The sequence below is a fragment of the Neofelis nebulosa genome, chromosome 18 (assembly GCF_028018385.1).
Source record: "Neofelis nebulosa isolate mNeoNeb1 chromosome 18, mNeoNeb1.pri, whole genome shotgun sequence".
Taxonomy (NCBI): domain Eukaryota; kingdom Metazoa; phylum Chordata; class Mammalia; order Carnivora; family Felidae; genus Neofelis; species Neofelis nebulosa.
Genome location: NC_080799.1, coordinates 27547261 through 27555621, shown reverse-complemented (window position 1 = coordinate 27555621; position 8361 = coordinate 27547261). Strand labels below are relative to the sequence as shown.

The 8361-nt window shown below is 48.2% G+C and overlaps 1 protein-coding gene across 2 annotated transcripts in view; it reads left to right on the top strand.

The window, feature by feature from the left end:
* Positions 1 to 8361, top strand: part of OTOA (otoancorin) — a 77337-nt gene continuing 68976 nt past the window's right edge. For both annotated transcript variants that reach the window (XM_058710513.1, XM_058710512.1), the window contains exon 1: positions 1 to 196. The gene's annotated coding sequence lies outside the window, so the exon portion shown is untranslated. The remainder of the gene's footprint in view (positions 197 to 8361) is intronic.

Genomic DNA, 8361 nt, shown 5'->3' with positions numbered 1-8361 from the left:
CCCGAGTCTGGAGAGAAAGTCCCAGGCGCCGGCTGTGACCCCGCGGCTGCGGGGTTTCCACTCTCCCTGGCGGGAGTGGAGGTCGAGCCCGGCAGATTGGCGCCGCCCCCACCGCTCGCCCCCGCCCCTGGTGAGCCCTGTGGCCACGCCCCTCGCCCCTCACGCGCGAGTCACAGCGGTGGAGCCGGCACCGCAGGTGAGGCGCGCTTGGCGGGCCGGGGCGCAGGGGTCGTGCGCGGGCCGGGGGCGCGCCACGGGGCCTCCCCAGGGAAGGGGCAGAAAAGGTGCATGGGGCTGGGGTGGGTTGCAGCCGTGGGGGCCTCGAGAAAGGAGAGCGAGCCAAGGGCAGACACAGAGCCTTTAAGGGCTCTTGATGGGGTGTGTGTGTGTGTCTGTGTGTGTAAACTTCCAGGAAAGGGATTCAAACCCACTTAATAATAGTAATAAGAACAGCAATGATGGAAACGTTTGTAATAATGACAGCAGCTGCAAAAATAATAGCACTAATAATAATAGCCATTATTCACTGAGTGTTTATATGTGCCAGTGCTGGCTCAGTTCTTTACCTATTTTCTATACAAGGCTATTCTTTTTTTTTTTTTTTAAATTTTACTTTTTTTAAATTGACATCCAAATTAGTTAGTATATAGTGCAACAATGATTTCAGGAGTAGATTCCTTAGTGCCCCTTACCCATTTAGCCCATCCCCCCTCCCACAACCCCTCCAGCAACCCTCAGTTTGTTCTCCATACTTAGGAGTCTCTTCTGTTTTGTACTTCTCCCTGTTTTTATATTATTTTTGTTTCCCTTCCCTTATGTTCATCTGTTTTGTCTCTTAAAGTCCTCATATGAGTGAAATCTTATGATTTTTGTCTTTGACTAAGTTCGCTTAGCATAATACCCTCCAGTTCCATCCACGTAGTTGCAAATGGCAAGATTTCATTCTTTTGGATTGCTGAGTAATACTCCATTGTGTGTGTGTGTGTATATATATACATCTTCTTTATCCATTCATCCATCGATGGACATTTGGGCTCTTTCCATACTTTGGGTATTGTTGATAGTGCTGCTATAAACATTGGGGTGCATGTGTCTCTTCGAAACAGGACACTTGTATCCTATACAAGGCAATTCTTTACATATTTCCCATATTTTACCTCTTGGCTGTTGTGAGCAAGAAATGGGAAAATGCACCCAAAGCAAATAGCACCTACACCGACACTGCTTGGTATCAATTGATGAACTTTGCAAATGCTAACACAGCCTTTCTGAGGGAGGTACTGCTTTGAATCAATTGATGAACTTTGCAAATGCTAACAACAGCCTTCCTGAGGGAGGTACTTTCGCCATCCCCATTGTATAGAGGAGGAAATGCAAGCCTGGAGAGGTTAAGGAGTATGTTCAAGAGCACAAATTGGGTGGTTCAGATTAAAGTGGAGCTCCTATCCTTGAGATGGCACTGGCCACCTGGAGTTTCAGGTTCCAGGTGCTGAGCAGAGAGGCTGGGGGCGGGGGAGGGGGGTGGGCAGAGCTGGTCAGTGCTTGGGATCTGGGCTCTGGGTTTGGGCAGCCACCCTTCCACTCAGTAGCTGTGTGACCTTGGGCCGGTGGTTTGACTTCTTGTAACCAGTTTCCTTCTCTGAGAAGCAGAGATAATGGTAATATTTGCCTCAAAGGTTCTGCAAGGATTCAGTGAGACCGGGTATTTAGAGGGACGCGTACTTAGTTCTCTCTCATTCGGTAGTTGCTGGGATTATGACTAGCCAGGCAGCCCAGCATTGGGACTCCCTCTCTGTTATCTGCTTGTTGTGTGACCTCGTGTTTCCATGAACTCATCTGTGAAACCCAGGAAAGTAAACCTTCGGTGCGATGGAGAGAGTAAGTGGAGGGGAGGGTCTGGCGTGATGCTGGCACATGGTAGGTGCTCAGTGAGACTTTTCTTCCTCTCCTTTTATCTCAGAATCCCAAACCTTCCATTTTGTCCCCCTGAGACTAAAAGAGGAAGGGGAAGGTCTGTCCAGAGTCTTCCCCTCAAAGGCAGAGCTGGGGCAAGAGCTCAGGCCTCCATGCCTCTAGTCCAGAAAGTAAGCACTCTTTTGACTTGTGTGCCTGCTGTGAGCCTGGCCATTCTAACACCAAATCCAGTTCAATCAGCCTGTTATTCTACAAGCCAGACAAGTCCGCCCACTTTGCATTAATAGTAATGAAAATTGTACCGTGATTTTTTTTCTCGGTGGAAAATCTCCAAGTTAGTATCTGTATGGCCCATATATATGCACCCATGATGCAGACCTTACATCGGGCTGCTTTGCAGACAGTAAAACTCCATATAATTGTGAATTGTTGGTTTGTGTTTGGGATGGGATGTGCCAAAATTGGGGGAAATTCCCAGCATTTCAGGAAGTTTCATAGAGGATGAAATGTTTCTCATCTGTAGGGTGACCCACTTATCCTGCTTTGCCTGCTACTTATCCTGTTTTTTTTTTTTTATTATTTATCTTTTTTGGGGTCGAGGGGAGTGCAAGCGGGGGAGGAGCAGAGAGAAGGGGACAGAGGATCCCAAGGAGGCTTTGTGCTAACAGGCTGACCCCAGAAAGCACGATCTGGGGCTTGAACTCAGAACCACAGGATCATGACCTGAGCCAAAGTTGGATGTCCAACCGACTGAGCCACCCAGGTGCCCCACAACTTTTCCTGTTTTAAAGCTGAACTGTGTGTCCTAGGAAACCCCTCAGTCCAGGGAAACTAGGATGGTTGGTCTCCCTGTTCATCTAAATTCTCCCTCGTGGTTTCTCGGGAAACCGTGTTCCTTTCTGTGGTTCCTTTCTTGTGGTTATTGTTGCTGTTTTCATAGGTTCCACCAAGGCGGCCCTAGCCTGCCTGATTTCCACCAGTCTGCAGGTGGCTGGGCAGTGGTGGGACGGGGTGGGGGTGGGTGGGGAAGGGGAGGGGCCCTTGGAGAAAGCAATCAACTCCCAAATCATTATTGCTCTGCACACTCCATTCAATCCTTTTGGCCAGCCTCCTGAAAGAGAATGGCCCAAAGAGCTTTTAATTAAAACCAAATCCCGTACTGGTGATGCTCTGGGGTTTCCTTGGAACGAAGACATTATGTGCAGCAGAAAGCAGGGCATCTGTTTCAGTAATCATATACCTCTCCGTAGAGTTAATAGGGAGATGCTGGCAATAAGTACAAGAAGGCTCATTGTCTGGGAAACTGGAGAATTGCGAATGAGGCCAATGCCCCAGGGCAGCTGACCAAAAGGGAAGGGAGAAAAAAGGGCCAAAGTTTCCCCAATGCCCAAAAGACCCAAACCCAGTAAGAGTTATTATGAGAGTTGAATGTACCAGCCTTGGGGGTGGGATTGGTGGGGCAGAACAGGTCTACAAAGTGCTTTGCGATCCTCTTCCCTCCAAACCTGTTGGCAGTTTGCACCTTCTGGTGTTTGTAGGTTTCAAAAGTTTCAGTTTGTTTTTGCCCTGGGCGGTAAAATGAGCATAATTGTTTGCAGAGCTGGTTGTGGAAGTGCCCTTGGGGGTTAAAGAATCTGTTTGCTCAAGAAAGCTAGATAATACCAGGGAAATTTGTATGAAAGAATGCTGGGGGGCCTATAAAATAATCTTAAGAAACCGTGGGTGTGCATTATGGGGGTTCCCTTCAAGTTCCTGTTAGTACCCCCAAGAGGATGGTGTCCTGTAATTGGGGTGTGGGTTGCCTGAGAGTGAGATGAAGCAAAACACAGCTCCCAGTTTTTATCTGATGTGACCTATAAATTTTGAGTGGTCCTCCCTCCTCCTTCCACTTGACCTGAAAGACCCGCCTGTTTTCCTGGTGGTGCCCACCCTATCAGCCCATCCTATCAGCTTCCTTCCCCTTTCCCCCTCATCTGTCCACCCTCTTTTTTTTTTTTTTTTTAATTAATTATTTATTTATTTAAGAGAGACAGAGAGCTCCAGAGGGACGGGAAGAGTGAGAATCCCAAGCAGGCTCCACATGGATCAGAGTAGAGCCTGATGTGGGGCTGGAACTCACAAATCATGCCCTGAGCTGAAACCAAGAGTCAGAGGCTTAGGTGACTGAGCCACCCAGGCGCCCTGCTCTCCACCTTCTTTCACTAAAATCACACAGTCTCCTCTGTTGCTTTCTCTTTTAAAAATCATTTACATGGGGGGTGCCTGGGTGGCTCAGTCGGTTGAGCGTCCGACTTCGGCTGAGGTCGTGATCTCACGGTCTGTGAGTTTGAGCCCTGCGTCAGGCTCTGTGCCGACAGCTCAGAGCCTGGAGCCTGTTTCGGATTCTGTGTCTCCCTCTCTCTCTGACCCTCCCCCGTTCATGCTCTGTCTCTCTCGGTCTCAAAAAAGTAAATAAAGGTTAAAAAAAATTAAAAAAAATCGTTTACATGGAAAATTTCAAACACCTACAAAAGGAGACATAAGAATTTAACGAACCTCATGTACTCATCACTCAGCTTCAGTTGGCAACCCGTAACTACCTCCCACCTACTTCCTCCCCTATTATTTTCAAGCCATCTCCAACACCACATTTCTTCTGTAAATATGTAAGTGTGTAGCTCTGAAAGCGGGCTTGGCAGACTTTTCAGCATAGGAACAGAGAATAAATATTTTCGGCTTTGTAGATCGCACAGTCTCTGTGGCAGTGTGCAAGCGGCCGTAGACAATACAGAAATAAACGGGTATGGCCCTGTTCCAATAAAACTTTACTTATGGGGGCGCCTGGGTGGCTCAGTCGGTTAAACGGCCGACTTCGGCTCAGGTCATGATCTCGCGGTCCGTGAGTTCAAGCCCCGTGTCGGGCTCTGTGCTGACAGCTCAGAGCCTGGAGCCTGTTTCAGATTCTGTGTCTCCCTCTCTCTGACCCTCCCCCGTTCATGCTCTGTCTCTCTCTGTCTCAAAAATAAATAAACGTTAAAAAAAAAAAATTTAAACAAAACAAAACTTTACTTATGGACGCTAGCATTTCAATTTCACACATGAAATTGTCATGGGTCAAGAAATATTGCTCTTTTTTTTTTTTAGTTTTTGTTTTACATTTTATTTATTTTTGAGAGAGAGAGAGAGAGAGAGAGAGAGCGCGCGCGCACAAGTGGGGGAGGGGCAGAGAGAGAGGGAGACACAGAATCTGAAGGAGGCTCCAGGCTCCGAGCTGTCAGCACAGAGCCTGATGTGGGGCTCGAACCCACAAACCACGAGATCATGACCTGAGCCGAAGTCAATTGCTTAATTGACTGAGCTACCCAGGCGCCCCTCGTTTGTTTTTTTTTAAACACTATTTAAAGATACAAACACCAGGGGCACCTGGGTGGCTCAGTAGGTTAAGTGTCCAACTTCAGCTTGGGTCATGATCTCACAGTTTGTGAGTTTGAGGCCCACATAGGGGCTCTCTGCCGTCCGCATAGAGCCTGCTTCACATCCTCTGCGCCCCCCCCCACTCTGCCTCTCCCCCTCTTGCTCTCTCTCTGTGTCTCAAAAATAAATAAACATTTACAAAATATATATATATATAAGCCACTTTTAGCTTGTGAGCCATGCAAAACCAGGCAGCTTGTTTGAATTGGGGTGTGGTTTGGTGACCCCTTGTTGGAGAGGATCATTTGAGAGATGACATGACTGTCGGTGGACCTGTGAGCTGGTGCCAGGTAATCGGAGGCCCCGCATCCCCTGCCCGCTCCTTGGAGTGTCCTCTGTGGCCCCCTTTCCTGCACTAGGAGCCATTTCAAGGAAGCCGACTCCAGGCAGCTGCCTGCAACACTTCGAGGGCCCAGCGTGTTTGTGTTTGTATAAGGGGGATCCTCAGTTTTCACTCCTGAGTAGGGAAACCCAGTTCTCCACCTCCTGCTTTGTTCTTTTTCTTGTGAGTCTTTGAAACCCAGTGTCTCCTTTACCACCCGCACAAAGCACGAGACACGGACACTTCTGACGCTTCTGGTCACCAAAGATGCGGACGTTTTCCTTACACCACGCGATTCCGTAATGCCAGCTGGGTGTCCTGCAGTTTAACTCCGTTCTGACACCATCCACCTGGAGGTACAGTCCTATCCCACAGGTTAAAGGCTCAGTCCCAAAAGACTGGTCCCCTCCTGTTCCACTTCGATACCAGCTACACGTAGTAGGTCTCCAGGTTACCTACAACTTCTGTGTGATGTGGCTACATTGCCAGGTGAACTGGGGAGACCCCGGGCCCCTGGGATGTCAACCCAGCCAGACCTGGGTCTAGTCTTGTCGGGACGCCTGGGTGGCTCTGTTGGTTAAGCATCCGACCCTTGATTTTGGCTCAGGTCGTGATCTCATTGTTCCTGAGATGGAGCCCCAGGTAGGGCTTCATTCTAACAGCTCAGAGCCTGCTTGGGATTCTCTCTCTCTCTGTCCCTCCCCCACTTTTGCATGCACGCACTTTCTCGAAATGAACAAATAAGCTTAGAAAAAAAGAGGTTCTTGTTCTTGTCATGAGAATGAATTCAGGGACACGCAGCACGGCAGATGAGCAACACAAGCGGGAAAGTTTATTAAGGCGAAAGCACACTTGTGAGAAATGAGAGCTGGGAAGCTCAGAGAGCAGTACGGCTGGCAGGTTGGGTTTCTATCTTTAACTGCCAGTTGCTAATTTGTGGTGGGGGAGGGGACATATTCATTTCTTGGCGTGGGAAGCAGGGTTTCCCGCTTTTTCTTCCTAATTTGGCCAGGGGTTTCCTGTCATGGCTTCTGCCATCTTGGGCCTGTCTGGTTGCATCCGGTTTCTTGTGGAGTGCTACCTGGACTGGGCTCTGACCTTCCACATGGCTGGCCAGGACTTCCTCGTTGCTGGCCTCCGGGCATCCTGTCCCAACCTAACTAAGCCTGTTCGAACGGCTACAAATTGGAGGTTCCCACAGCTGCTTCCTCAGGTTTGGTCAATTTGCTAGAGCAGCTCACAGAACTCAGGGAAACAACTGACTTTCACCAGTTTATGGAAAGATCAGACAAAGGATGCAGATAAACAGCTAGATGAAGAGATACGTAGGACAAGGTCTGGGAGGGTCCCAAGAGCAAGAGCTTCTGTCCCTGTGGAGTTGGGATGTGTCACCCTCCTGGTGTGGATGTGTTCATCAACCTGAAAGCTTCCAGACCCTCTACTGTTGAGATCTTATGGAGGCTTCCTCACATAGGCACCATCAATTATTAAGTCCCTTTTCAGCCCTTCTCTCTTCTCTGGAGGATGGGGGTGGGGCTAGAAAATTCCAAGCTTCTAATCATGGCTTGGTTTTTTTTTCTGGTGACAAGTTCCCGGCCAGGAGCCAACCAGGAGCCCACCCAAAGGTGCCTCAATGGAACAAAAGATGCTCCTATTACTTTTTCCACTTAGGAATTTACCAAGGTTTCAGGAGCTCTGTGCCAGGAATGCAGGGCAGAGACTGATATTTTTTTTTATAATCTCAGTTTCCCTTCTCTTAGGATCTCAGCCTTGTTGTTGGCCAATGTCTGAAAACCTTTGCTTCATTATTTTGATTGGTTTTCGAATTATTTAAGGCAGGAGGGTTTATCTACTGCCAATTACTTCCACCTGGAAGCAAAAGTCCCAACTTCCTACTTATTGGTGAGTGATTTTCCACTGAATGGTATTTGTTGAAAGTTTCACCTGTGCTTGGACATTTGGGTTGCTTCCAGTTTTTGGCTGTTATGAATGAAACTGTACAAGTATTTGTGTAGACATAAGTTTTCATTTCTCTTGGGTAGATACCTAGCAGTGGAATTCCTGGATCAGAGTATTGCATGTTTAACTTTATAAGACACTGCTGAACAATTTTCCAAAGTGGCTGTATTAGCAGGGCATGAATTCTGGTTGCTCCATCATCATCGACACTTGGTATTGTCAGTCTTTTAAACTTTTAGCCATTCTAGTGTATGGAGTGGTATCTTTAAAGAGATATTTTATTTTTTTATTTTTTATTATTTTTTATTTTTTTTTTTCAACGCTTTTTTTAATTTATTTTTTGGGACAGAGAGAGACAGAGCATGAACGGGGGAGGGGCAGAGAGAGAGGGAGACACAGAATCGGAAACAGGCTCCAGGCTCCGAGCCATCAGCCCAGGGCCTGACGCGGGGCTCGAACTCACAGGCCGTGAGATCGTGACCTGGCTGAAGTCGGACGCTTAACCGACTGCGCCACCCAGGCGCCCCGAAAGAGATATTTTATTTTTTTAATGTTTATTTTTGAGAGAGAGGGAGACAGAGTTCAAGCAGGGGAGGGGCAGAGAGAGAGGGAGACACAGAATCTGAGGCAGGCTCCAGGCTCTGGGCTGTCAACACAGAGCCAGGCACGGGGCTCAAACTCACGAACCAAGAGTTCGTGACCCAGGCTGAAGT